Genomic DNA, 14,158 nt, shown 5'->3' with positions numbered 1-14,158 from the left:
CTATAGAGATTTTTTTTTTTAACATAGAGATTTTCTGAGACTTGACCAGTTTCTCAAGTGTCCCTCCAGGATAAAAAATAGTAATAAAAATAAAATTAAACATTTAATCAGTTTTAAAATTTAAAAATCATTTAAAGTTAATAAGGAGCCATAGAGTATTATTTATTAAGACTGTGAGATAGCAACATTTTAGATTTAAGTATACAGAACATAATAATCCTTTGAGAAAACAAACAAAAATTTAATAGAAATGTACCATACATATGTTCAAATTAGGAAGTTTTAATTGACATGTGGTGTGGATTTTTTTCTTCATGCCTATTATTAGATTTAATATATTTTACAGTTCAAAAGATTAAATCTCTTTGTATTATTATGGTTTGACAGTAAACCTGGATTTTCAAGCACATGGGTGACAGTAATGCAACTGGAAAGTTTCAGAGATAATAATACAGACCCATGTAGAGGGTGTAATTGTCCCAGGGGGGTAAGAGACATAGGTGTACTTGCTTATTCATAGACTGGTGACAGTTTACTATGACGCTAATCCTTACTTGTTTGAATGAATTAAATATATTTAAAATGAATGGTCATGAAGGCTGAAACATTTGACGCTAACATCCTAGCAACATTTCTTAGTTTCCTGTTGGTACCGAAGTACAAAATGCTAGGAAATATCAGTGACGTTTATTGAAGCGATTTCCTTTTTCCGTACTTGTGGGTTGATACTTCCAATCAAGTGTTGCTGATTAGATTCTGAAAGCATGTAATTGATTTTCAAACTCTTTACATCCTGGTTGCTATGTTTAAACAGCCACATGAGAAACATTTCCTGAGTCTAGGTAGATTGCTTTTTGTTTTACATGAGCAATAGCTTAAAAGGTGAGTTGACATTTAAAGAAATAAATATTCAAGCACGAGGTACATTTGAAAGTCATTAAGATTAATAAAGGTTTACAATAACATATTATCCTTAAGTGTTGACACAAATACTATGCTGTACTTATCTGACACTAATCTGTCTAACATATGAAGAATGGAAGCAATGATTTGATTTTGACCCAAATAATGATGTAATCATAACCTTTGCAAGAATGAATTAAAGCATATTCTAACCTTTTCATTATTTCACATTTTCACTACCAGAAAATCATTACTCAAAAGGGAAAGGAATGATTTTGCAACGGGGTCTTGCTTAGGGTTATATTTCAATTCCTCATAATGAAACATAAAGGACAGGAAAAAGAAGGTGAGGACATTCTATCAAATCACTACTTGCAGTTTTTCATATGTAATACTCAGTATAGTTTAAGACTTAACCAAGAGAACAACCCATTATGTCTCAGCAGCAAATCTGTCAATATGCTGATGGAGCAGAGGCATAATATATGTTATTTGAATATTGCAACAGGTAACTTTTATTTGTAAAATGCAAGGAAGATTTTACTTTAAGGGAAAAACTTCACAACCTAAGGATTTAATTAAAAAATATCAAGTGAACAAAAATTCTGAAAGCCTGTGAACATTAAACTAGATGAAAATTACAAACTTTTAATATGAAAAATTAAGTAGATCATCCCTTGATTTGTTGAGCATAATAAAGCTTACTGAAACTAATCAAATGACATTTTTTCTTATGAAGGTCTTTCTGATATATAGCATTGGAAACTTACTTCATTGTTCATGATCATTAATGCTGAATTTAATTTAATTCTATTTATTTTAATATTCAAACCTTTATTAGCTTCTGACACCGGTCAACCCCACTCCTGGGAGCAGTTCCCTCCTATACTTGTAAGATCATTTAATATGTACTTCGTAAGGAAGTCTGCATTTAGACTCAGGTTTGTTTGCTTGATTAATCTGGTGAACTTAAAGACATTGCTTAGTCAAAATTCAAACAACACATGGATTCTAAATTGCTCCAAGGTAAATTCTCAATTCTATACAATTTGCTGATTTTTAAAGGGGGGAAAAAAAAGATTTTCTAACTTTTCTCCAATTGTTTCCAAGGACAATTGACAATTTAATGCTATCATTTACATGTAGGCCAAAACATGATTTGTTCCTGTCTCCTTTTCACTTAATTCAACTTAAAAAAAAAAATGTATTGATGGCCCACAATGAGCCAGGTTTTATTTCACTTTCCAAAGATACTTTAGTGAATCAAACAAAGATGCCTGCCTTTGTGGAGCTTATATTCTAGAAGCGATGGGGCAGCAGATAATGATAAACATGGACACATAAATGATATTTTACATTAAAAGGCAATGAGCCTTATGGAATGAAAGAACAAGGAAAGGGTTTTCAATTGTAGGCGGGGCCTGGGGGTGGATTATACTTTTACTTAGGCTACTTAGGTATGGGTAGACCTCCTTTTGGTGATAGTTGAGCCAAAAATTTGAAGAAGTGAGGGACTTCACCCATGAAGATATCTGGGGAAAATTGACCCATTCAGAGTCAGAGCAAAATCCTAAATGCGGAACTTGTCTGGTATGTTTGGAGAAAGCTATGAAGCTAGTGTCACCGGAGAAGCAGAAGGTGAACCGGAGCTCCCGCTGCATCTCAGTGATGTGAGATGTCTGAGAACTAAGGGAGGGGTAATCATGTGGGGCTTTTAAGTCATTTTGAAGAGTTTGGTTTATATTCAGAGTGAAATGGGAGCTAATTTAGAAAGACTGAACTTCTGTTTGTTAATGACAATTCTGGCTACCATACAGAGAAGTTGTGGGAGAGGAACTGGGGTCAAATCAGGTCACCTAACGATGAAGCGCTTCCTGTAATTCAGACAGGGAGTGACAGAAAATACAGCCAATCCAAATAAGTACATCTATTTCAGGAAACACCCTGAAGCATCTTTGAATAGGACACTATCTAGTTTACACACCAGTCACATCCGATATTCAAAGGATTTTATAAGGTTATCACTTTAAGTTAAGTTTGGGAACACACATTCACTCCTCTTCTGTGGAGAATGGCTTTTGGCAAGATATTTTTAGTGCCATAACTACATTTCAGTGTGAATTATTTGGTGTGCAGATTATATAAAATGCTTTGACGTATACTATATATCAGTACACAGTAAAATCAAAGAGGAGAACTAAGCAGGGCTTAATTCATAGGCCTAGTGTTGCAAACTTCTTTCCCTTTGTCCCTCTGAAATCTGCTTCTCAGAGTGAGACACAATAGGTTGAGCAACAAGCAAGGATTAGGTATGGTTCACATATGATTCCAGAGTTGGTTTATAATCTTGAATGAGAACTGAAAAGTCAAAACCCCTTTACTACAATTCCTTTTCATGTGACTCTTGGGCATGCCATGTTTGAGAGGTACTGTGTCCCACATCCCTTTAGAAATACTAAGTATTTATCTAACTGCCATTCTCCTAGCTCTTTCTAGTCATGGTTCCAAACTGAGCCATGATTTTGAACCATCATTCAACATTTTAACGAGTATGTATTTATGTATCTAGTAAGTTTGGCCAGCCTGGCATTTTCATATGGATTCCCACATATACAGTTTAGGAAGATTACACACATTAAAATGGTTCTTTCTTCCAAAAGTCCCTGTTATATTTACTATAGAGAAAAAAAATTGGATGATCATTTTAACCCTTGCTAATGTTTTTTACAAGATTACAAAAAGTTTTATCTAATAAATAACATAAAATATGTTTTATAAAATATAGATAAATTTTACAAAATATATACAGAGGTTGTATTAATAATTAGTAATTAGTAAATAATTAATAACCAATACAAAACCAATCAGGGGGTTGCTGCTCAGATACACAATTATGAGGATAAAAACAGAACAAAAACAAACATCACTGGAATACAGACCCCCCTCAGCTCCACCACTAACTAATAATAGGGATTGTCCTTAAGGACCTCCTGCCTCCCTCTTGCTGTCAGAATCCATTGTTAGCGACACCCTTTCTCTTTCATCCCTCCACATGTGTACAAAACTCCCAGTACAACTGTATTTAGCTGTGTTCTTTCTCATATCAGGTAAAAAGTAATATGCAAATAAACATGTAATCAAAGAGGTGAGTTATTTGTCAAATCTTGTGAGTTGCAAGGTCTTCTTAGTATGACAGCTAAGGAGAAATTCAATGTTTATATTAGAAAAAAAACCGAATTTAATTATGAAATGTAATCAGCACTCATATGCTGTGTGCCTGCTCCTTGAAAAAAGTTTTGCTAAGTCATGCCTTCAATTTCAAGACCTTACAGTTCATTGGAATGAGGAACTATGAATAGATATGTGCACATCACTACCTCCAGTATAAGACACTGGGAGAGAAGAGCTGGAAGGTAGCACTATAATGCCCTAGATTGCACTAGACATTAAATCTTTACCCATAGGATACCCATTTCATTTTACTAAATGGCTCTCTATAAACCTAGTGAAATGAATGATTTGCCAGATATTGTAAAGAGGGTAGAACTACAGGATTTTATAGTGTAGGTTCAAACTCTTTGCCTGACTCTCATAGTTTATAAGCTAGTCTCTTGCAGCCTTCACACAATGATGTTAAAAGCAAAGCAGCTACAAATTCCCTACCGTCGTCCTGGGCCCCCGTATCTCCAACCAGGAGTCGCTGAGAGGACAGAGCAAAGCGTCACCCTGCTGAATAGCAATTACTGCTTCTGTAATACCTATAATAACTGGCCCTAGTTTATAAAATTGAAACAAATTGCTTACAAGTGATTATTTTCAAGCAACATAAATAGTTTAAAGCTACTGCATCTGAAAAGTTAATTACCCTGAGTGCAACTCAGCATAATTTGCCTTTATAAAATATTTTATATTAAAAACCAGGCTGTTCACTAATGTCAGACAAAGGATTGTTCCCTTTGTGACAAGTTCACTTTTAATTTGCTTTTATTAATTATTTACTGATCCTATTAATAAAGAAAAACTGGAAATATATTACATAGCCTTTTATTTTTGGAAATTGAGATGTATTTAGAACTAAAGAGGAAATGAAGGAAGTAAATGTTCTTGTAATTCTTCACTCTCTGGCCGCTTCTATTCCAGAGACAGGAACAGCCCCCAAGACCACACTGTGAATTCGTCTGAGAATATCAACTGGGCTCAGAAACTTCCTCTCCCCCGCCCTCCAGCAAAACACATTTTATAACCAATCTTAACGAGCTGCAGTCTAGTGACTGTCAGTGGCCAGACCAACAAAGCTGACAAATTAATTTACCTTAAAGCATAGTTAAGTGGTAATAGCAGTGCTGTTTTCTCAGAGAATGTTTGCATTTCAGTAGGGACTCCAGGTTACCCCAAAGGAATTGACAATTAATAGTGAAGCTATACAAATGGCACTGATCAGAAATACCTATACAAATGGGACAGTATTAAGGTATATATATTTTTTCTACATATATTTGCTCCTACAATTTCAATTAGGTAATGATTTTCTGTTTTCTTTCTCAATGGACATTTGTTGTAGGAAAGCAGAAAAAAGCAGCTTAAAGCCAAAGACTTTTCCAGTATTTTATAAAATCTGAAATTGAATAAAGAGGTAGGTGTTCCACGTTAGAAATAAAGAGGATGATAACTTTGGGAAAGACAAGCCAACAACGGGCTGGTTTTCCCCAAGGATGAAAGCAGGTTGGAAGAACCTGAGGATTGTGAGAGTCGTGAGCCGACCTCCACCTGTTTGTGGGGAGGAGGCTGGGGGTGAGCTCGGGCTTATGGAAAAGGATGGAACTGAGCAACGTGGACGCTGGATCCCCACCCAGGAGCATCTGTATTGACCTAGTTCCTGAGCACGGCCCAGAAGCAACAGAGCTAATGGGAATGTGTCCTATAATACCTTGGGGCCATGTAAACATGTAAAGCACTGCGTTGTGCTGGAGTGGAAGTGTGCGCCCCACTAATTGAGTTTAAATTGTACTTCTCCCATTCCTAGTAACTCTATTTTTGCATCCACACCCCAATCTCTCAGCTTCTGTCTTTCTAGGTGTCTCCTTGAGCACTATACATCACAGCAGATGCAAAGCAGGGTGTGATACGTCTTTCTGGAGCATCAAGTTTTTTTTGTTTTAAAGTATTTATTTATTTATTTATTTATGGCTGTGTTGGGTCTTAGTTTCTGTGCTAGGGCTTTCTCTAGTTGTGGCAAGCGGGGGCCACTCTTCATCGCGGTGCGCGGGCCTCTCACTGTCGCGGCCTCTCTTGTTGCGGAGCACAGGCTCCAGATGCACAGGCTCAGTAATTGTGGCTCACGGGCCCAGCTGCTCCGCGGCACATGGGATCTTCCCAGACCAGGGCTCGAACCCGTGTCCCCTGCATTGGCGGGCAGATTCTCAACCACTGCGCCACCAGGGAAGCCCGAGCATCAAGTTTATTAACTAGAATTGGAAGAACCAAGGAGTCCTTGGAACAAGAACTATCCCCCTCCCCCACCAACACGGAAGACAGAAGAGTGGGGGAGGGGAGACGTGACCCAGGAATGACAGTCCAGTCTCTGAAGTTTCACCCAGGTGGGGGTTGAGGGGCAGACCTGCAGCCACGGTGGCCTCGCTTTCGGTCGCCCGGGCTGCTCCGGACCATCCTCTGAGCTGGCCAGGGTCTTGGATACGATGCTTCTGAAGGCCGCGCAGAGAACACCCTCATCTTCCCCTGCACCGGGCCCCAGGGAGCGTGGCGGCCTGACCTTCCTGCCTCGGTCATGCATGGGGTTCACATGGGCTCACTTTATTATGACGCCTCATGCTGGGCAGCTTGCAACAAAGATGTTTCAAAACAAAGTTCCAGATTCTCCTAGCCACCCCTTGCTTTTTCTGGCTGTGGCCAGAGGGAGTGGATGAGGACACACTCTCAGGCTGCCCAGTGTGGGAGGACCCTCCAGTGTTGGACACACCCGGGGGGCAGCTGGTTCCCTCTGGGGCTCCAATCCTGCTGCTGGTGGAGGGGGATGTCCCAGTGCCACACTGGGGGGCTGGGCTGGGGGTGGCAGTCCTCGACTGCAGGCTGGGTGGGGGACAGGCAGACTCACCGGTCTTCTGCCCCGCCTGCTGGTCTTCCTGCAGCTGCACGTTTTCTCCCTGGTAGAGCCACCTGCTTTTCAGGGGGGACACCACAGGGCTTGGAGAAGGCTCGAGTTCACTGCCGCTGAGGTCCCCGCGACAGAAGGGCCTCACAGTTACGATGGAGGCCCCTACCTGGGGTTTCTCGGCGCTCACACTGCCTGTTCCAGCATCCTGGATCTGGTCGCAAGTCAAGCCCGGAGTCGTCACCGTTGTCACCTTCAGGTCCTCTTCACAGGGTGGCTGGAGTGGCTCCTTCTGGCCCATGTTTAACCAAGCATGCCTCATGAGGTCAGGTAAGGTGCCTCTGTCACTGGGGTTGAGGGCAATCATTTTTTGTAATAGATCCCTTATCTCCAAAGACAGATAAGGTGGGATGTGGTATTTCCCTTGTAGGACTTGCTTCCGCAGCTCCTGGAAGTCTTTTCCCCAAAAGGGATGGCACCCAGTTACCATGGCGTAGAGCACTACTCCCAGGCTCCACACGTCCACCGCAGGGCCGCTGTAGCTCTGCCCCAGGAAGATTTCCGGGGCACAGTAAGGGGGTGTGCCGCAGATTGTGTCCATTTGTCCAGAGTCATCACACTTGTTGCTGAGGCCAAAGTCTGTAAGTTTGATATTCATGTTCGAATCAAGGAGCAGGTTCTCTGGCTTCAGGTCCCGATGCACGATGCCCCTCTGGTGGCAGTGCTGCAGGGCGGAGAGCAGCTGCCGGAACGGGCCTCGGGCCTCCGCCTCTGTCATACGGCCATGGATCTTCAAATAGTGGTACATGTCCCCCCCACTGAGGTACTCCATCACCAGAATAAATGCCTCCTCTGTGTTAATTGCCCCCAGCAGTTTTACAATATTGGGGTGATTCAGGAGCTTCATACCGCACACTTCCCGGAAAAGTGCCTGGACACTTGCGACGCTCTGACGCCTTTTCTTAACCACCTTGAGAGCCACCTGTGTCCCGGTCAGAATGTGCCGCGCCAACTTCACTTTACCGAAGGTGCCTTCACCAATGGTGCGGAGGATCTCAAAGTCATCAATATGAGCCTCCTTGTCAGCAGAGTTGGCTGTGAGGCCCTGCATCGTGGTGACCTGCTAACTACACTGACTGACAGCACTACCTAGCAACGCTAACTACGCTAACTAACAATGCTAACTGTACTAACAGTGCTAAGTGTGCTGTCTCTACTAACAACGCTAACTACGCTAACTGTACCAACGGCGCTAACTAGCACTAACTACACTATGCTAATCAAGTATTAACTACACCAGCTATGCTAACTATACCAACAGTACTGACTATGCTAATTGTACTAATCTAGCAATACTAACTAAAATTAAGATACAAATGAGAAAAAGAACAAAGGAAGAAAAGAAAGCAGAAGAAATGGAAAAGAAACACCAAAAAATTGAGAAGAAAAAATTTTAAACTAAAAGAAATGATAAAGAGAGAAAAATGAGAAGAAGGCAAAGAAGAAAGAAAAATGAGAAAAATAAAAAAGAGTAGAGAAAAGAGAAAAACAAATCAACAAAATGGCAGCAACAAGGAAAAAACAAGCTAACTGTAGGTCCAAGGCCGTCAGGTCACCAAAAGCAGCTTCCTGGGCTCTAAGGACCAAAAACCTGGGCCCAGCTGCCCCTTTTACAGGGCTCTGTGAAGTACATCACAGTGGTGCACTCTGAGGTCAGAGCAAGAAATGGATGCATCACAGCTGGGGGTAAACCACAGGGGTTTTCTCACTTCTTGAGTTCAAGGCCCCTTTACACTTAGGAAAAAGGATCCCAAAGAAATTTTTCTTTACGTGTGTTATTAGACATTGGTATTCACTTTGTTATAAATTAAAATCTGTAGGATACTTCAGTGGCCTTTTTATTTCTCGTTTGAAAATCTGTAATAATTTTAAAGACCTCATAATCTCTACACTTGAAATATTCAATTCCTTTTCCTTAAATTCTGGTCTCAAAATAATGTTACAACTTAACTGACTTCACGATACTATACAAAATGTTCTGCTGCATAAGACACGATAAGGTACATTATGAAAGTTCTATGAAGCTGAGAGAAGATTTGCCAGGAAGGTCATGAGCAGATTTCTCATCAGGAGCCTCGGAGGCCAGATGGCATGGCTCAATGTACTTCAAGTGTTGAAGGAAAGAAACCGTCAACCAAGAATCCTATATCTAGCAAAACTTTCCTTCGAAAATGAGGGAGAAATCAAGACATTCCCAGTTAATCAAGAGTTGAGAGAGTTCTTAACCACCAGACCCGCCTGCCACAGGGAGTTCTTCAGGTTGGAGTCAAGGACCCTGCACAGTAGCTCAAAGCCTTATGAAGAAATAAAGACCTCTGGCAAAAGTAGATAGACGGGCGATGAGAAAAGCTAATACTGTTGTAACTTTGGTTTGTAGCTCCACTTTTTGTTTTCTATTTGATTTAAGAGACTAATATATAATAAAACACACCACACACATAGAAATCAAAAAAAAATCTATACCTAAAGCTATTACTAGAATTAAAAAATTTCACACATCTTATTAATATATACACTTGATGAAAAAAGCGTTGAAAATTAGCATCAATATTGATATAACTATTTAGGAATTTAGATGACATGTTCCCCTATGTAATTAAATTAATATTTGGGAGAAAATTAGGAGATAAAAATTCTTTGAAATCTTAACATTTCATTATAAAAATAACCTTAATAATTACATAAATGAAGTAGAACTTTGGTGTGTAGATTTCTATCTACATATACATGGAAAATTATGAAATATATACAAACATGTACACACAGAATGGCCTTTACATATTCTATGAAAAATTCGTTCCCACCAACTAATGTATCACGGAAAAAAATTTCCAGAGGAGATATAGATAGATAGATAGATAGATAGATAGACAGACAGACAGATATGGATATATGTATCTATGTTTGCCTCTATAGACCCTTACTAGTAGTTGGCATTATGGATGGTTCTACTAATTGACTCTTCTCAAATTTCTCCATGTAAGTTTGAGATAAACATGTAGGACAGCTTTCTTACCATGTGGGTAGTAAATGGGAGCAACAAGGACTATTGAAGGAGAACACAGCACATTGCTGCGTTAGTCTACTGAATATACTAAAAGGAGAAATTGAACCATCCCCATGTCAATCCTTGGGGATTAAGCAGAAGAACAAGGTGTTTACGTTACTCAAGTTTCAAACAAGCGAACAGACACCTCAGCACTTCCAGGTAACTACATTTCCACAAAAACTCCTATGAACATGCCAATAAGTCCAGAGCATCAAGAACTATGGCTAAAGAGGCCTTATGAGGCACTCAAAGACCTCACTTAGCCTAGAGTAAGTGGTTATACAGACTAATCCTTCTGTAACCCAAGTGAGGGGTGGAGAAGAAGCACTTCCTCATAGCATAGGGCAGTGGTGATGGACAGAGAATATGCAAGGAATGAACTCTTAATACTGGCATCTTGTAGGCACACAGAGTATATAGATCATAGGAACAATGAGAAAAGAAACCTTTAGTTCCTTTAATTGGCTGAATTCATTAGAGGCTAGTATGGTTTCGACAAAAAAAAAAAAAAAAAAAAAAAGAGGCTCTTTCTAGCACAAGAGTTGGAAGATTGGTGGCCTATTTCAGTAGTTCTTATATAATCCAAACTCAGGTGAACAAGTGTTAGAGACAATATACTTTATTATGATCAATCTTTGTAGGAGAGGCATAAACCCAGTCTGATTATATTTGAAAAAAAACTACTGTGATAATACTTCCCTTCCACGTGTTGGAGTATGATCTGCCATAATATATTTGGAGATAATCTGGAATTTATCACATTCACAGTGAAAAAAAGAACAATCTGCCAGGGATTGGGGAGGGGAGGAGGGAAGGATGAACAGCTAGAGCAGACAGGATTTTTAGGGCAGTAAAACTATTCCACATGATGTGGTGGTAATGGTGGGTACATAACATCATGCCTTTGACAAAACCCACAGAACTGTAGATCACAAAGAATGTGAGCCCTTAAAATAACTGACTTTATTTTATAACAATGTATCAATGTAGGTTCAATTTTAACATGCTTACCACACCAAGGCAAGATGTTAATAATGAGGGCAAGGGAAGGAGTGGGAGGGGGAGTATATGGGAACTCTGAACATTCTGCTCAATTTTTCTGCAAGCTCAAAACTATTCTAAAAATAAATTCCAATAATTCAAAAAATGTAAAGGGAATAAGAAAGGCATATGAAGTTAATACTAAACTAAAAACTTTGGAGTAGGCATATTAATTTCAACAAAGCTGATTTAAGAATCAGCTTGGGACACCTGGAAACAAAGGGCAGGGTTAGCCCCTACAGCCAGTGCTGCTTTACAAGATTTGGAATAAACACATAACTGAGTCTTTTGCTCCATGTGGGAGTGAAGAAAAGTGTAGGAGGGGCCTTGCCTCCAGCCTTACAGTCAGCTCCCTGAGGGGTTGTTCTCTATCTTGTTTCATACTGAGACTGTTTATTGGTGACATTCTTTCTGGGTCAAAACCATTCCAGTGGGGGTAAGCTGAGACGAAGTGAGAGAGTGTCATGGACATACATACACTACCAAATGTAAAATAGATAGCTGGTGGGAAGCAGCCGCATAGCACAGGGAGATCAGCTCGGTGCTTTGTGACCACCTAGAGGGGTGGGATAGGGAGGGTGGGAGGGAGATGCAAGAGGGAGGAGATACGGGGATATATGTATACATATAGCTGATTCACTTTGTTATACAGCAGAAACTAACACAACATTGTAGAGCAATTATACTCCAATAAAGATGTTAAAAAAAATTTTTTTTAATTAAAAATACCAAGGAAAAGGTGGGACATTACATATTAATAAAAGTATCAATTCTCCAAAAAGACATAAAACTCCTAAAGTTGTGGAATCTGACATCAAGCTTTCAATATATGTGAAGCAAAAACTGATAGATCAAGTAGGTACAGAATCAGTAAGGATAGACTTGACCTGGACAGTAATAGCAATCAAACTAATATAATTGGCATTTATAGACTACTCCACTCAACAACAATAAAAGATACATTTTTCTCAAGCTCATGTGGATCACAGAGAAAAGTCTCAAGAGGAATTTTAAAAAGCAATTATATAGAATTAAAAATTTTAAAAAAATTGTAGATACAGAGAAAGCAGTGCTGAGAGGAAAATTAAGTGCATATATTCAGAAAGAAGAAAGATCTATAATCAGTAATCTGAGCTCCACCTCAGGAAACTAGAGAATGAAGAACAATTTAATATTAGTGTAAACAGAAAGTAAAAAGAAATAATACATATGTGAGCATAAGTTATTGAAACTGAAAACTTTACTAGAGAAAATCAATGAAACCAAAAACTTCTTTGAAAAGACCAGCAAAACTGATAAACCTCTAGCCAGGTTAACAGAAAAAGAAAAGAAAAGAAAAAATAATTACCAGTATCAGAAATTAAAGAGACATCATCCTGACCTGTTTCATGAATGTTAAAAAGGCAGTAAAGAACAACAAGCAGAACTCTATAATTTAGATGAAACAGAATGATTTCTTCACAGACACAAATGCTTAAAACTTGCACAAGGAGAGACAGGTAATCTGATCAGGCCCATATCTATTAAAAAAAAAATTGTATCAATAATCAAAAACCTTCCAAAAAAGAAACCTTCAGTTCAGATAGTCACCGGTGAATTTTACCAAATCAAAAGAAAGGGTGCCAATTACCACAATCTCTTCCAGAAAACAGAAGCTGAGGAAACTCATTCTATGAGGTCAGCATTACCATAATACCAAAACCAGACACAAGCATTACGTGACATAAAAATATTTATATATCATGTTAAGAAGTTGAAAACTTTCTCACTAAAATCCAGAAAAAAGGAAAGATATTCTCTTTTACTCTTCCTACTCTCCGTTTTACTGAGATTTTTAGCTAGTACTTTAAAACAAGAAAAAAAAAAAAAGAGAAAGTATTTGGCTTGGAAAGGATTAAATAAAGCTGTCTATACTTGCAGATGACATGACTGTCTCTGCAGAAAAATATAATTTTGGAAAATTATGGAAATAATAAAGGACCATAACAAGGTCACAGGATTCATGGTTTAGTATATATTTTTGTGTATATGCTATACATACATACATATGTATTTTGTATATATACCGTACATATAAATATAAACACACATACATTTAATACGTCAATGAAATTTGAAATTAAAACATACCATGTTGGGCTTCCCTGGTGGTGCAGTGGTTGAGAATCTGCCTGCCAATGCAGGGGACACGGGTTCGAGCCCTGGTCTGGGAAGATCCCACGTGCCGCGGAGCAACTGGGCCCGTGAGCCACAACTACTGAGCCTGCGCGTCTGGAGCCTGTGCCCTGCAACAAGAGAGGCCGCGACAGTGAGAGGCCCGCGCACCGCGATGAAGAGTGGCCCCCGCTTGCCGCAACTAGAGAAAGCCCTCGCACAGAAACAAAAACCCACCACAGCCAAAAATAAATAAAATAAATTTCTAGTTAATATTAAAAACAAAAAAAAAACATACCATGTATATTGTACCATAAAAATGAAGTACTTAAATATAAATCTAACAAAATATGTATAGGAACTATATGTGCAAAACTATAAAATGCTGATAAAAGAAACCAAAGATTAAATAAATCAAGAGTTATTCTGTGTATACTGACTGGAAAAATCAATATTATTAAGATGTTTATTCTTCTTAACTGTATCTATATATTCCATGCAATTCCAATCAAAATTCCAGTGAGCTCTTTTCTTGATATTGACACACTAATATCAAGTTAATGTGGAAAGGAGAAAGACCTAAAACAGCCAAAACAATAATAGAAGATTAACAGCATAGCTGTAGTGCTAACAATTCCTGATTTCAAGAATTACTATAAAGCTACAGTAATCAAGAGAGCATGATATTGGCTCAAGAATAGACACATAGATCAATTAAACCATAGAAACAGCCCAGAAGGAGAGGCACAGAAATGCAGTCAACTGGTATTTCACAAGGGACAAAGACAATCAAGAGAGAAATAGATGAATGGATAAACAAAGTGTGGTACATTCAAACAGTG

General features: G+C 38.9%; 1 long non-coding RNA gene across 6 annotated transcripts in view; it reads right to left on the bottom strand.

The window, feature by feature from the left end:
- LOC309659105 overlaps positions 1–13,537 on the bottom strand; it is a 442,553-nt gene extending 429,016 nt beyond the window's left edge. The window contains exon 1 of one of the 6 annotated variants that reach the window (XR_014262598.1): positions 13,293–13,537. This is a non-coding gene — a long non-coding RNA (uncharacterized lncRNA). The remainder of the gene's footprint in view (positions 1–13,292) is intronic. The other 5 variants (XR_014262599.1, XR_014262600.1, XR_014262601.1 and 2 more) reach the window with 5 other exon arrangements.
- Positions 13,538–14,158: the final 621 nt, after the last annotated feature.

Source organism: Balaenoptera physalus, assembly GCF_965194825.1.
Source record: "Balaenoptera physalus genome assembly, contig: SUPER_3_unloc_7, whole genome shotgun sequence".
NCBI classification, from domain to species: domain Eukaryota; kingdom Metazoa; phylum Chordata; class Mammalia; order Artiodactyla; family Balaenopteridae; genus Balaenoptera; species Balaenoptera physalus.
Note: the sequence above shows the minus strand (reverse complement) of the source record. Positions and strands in the feature narration are given on the sequence as shown.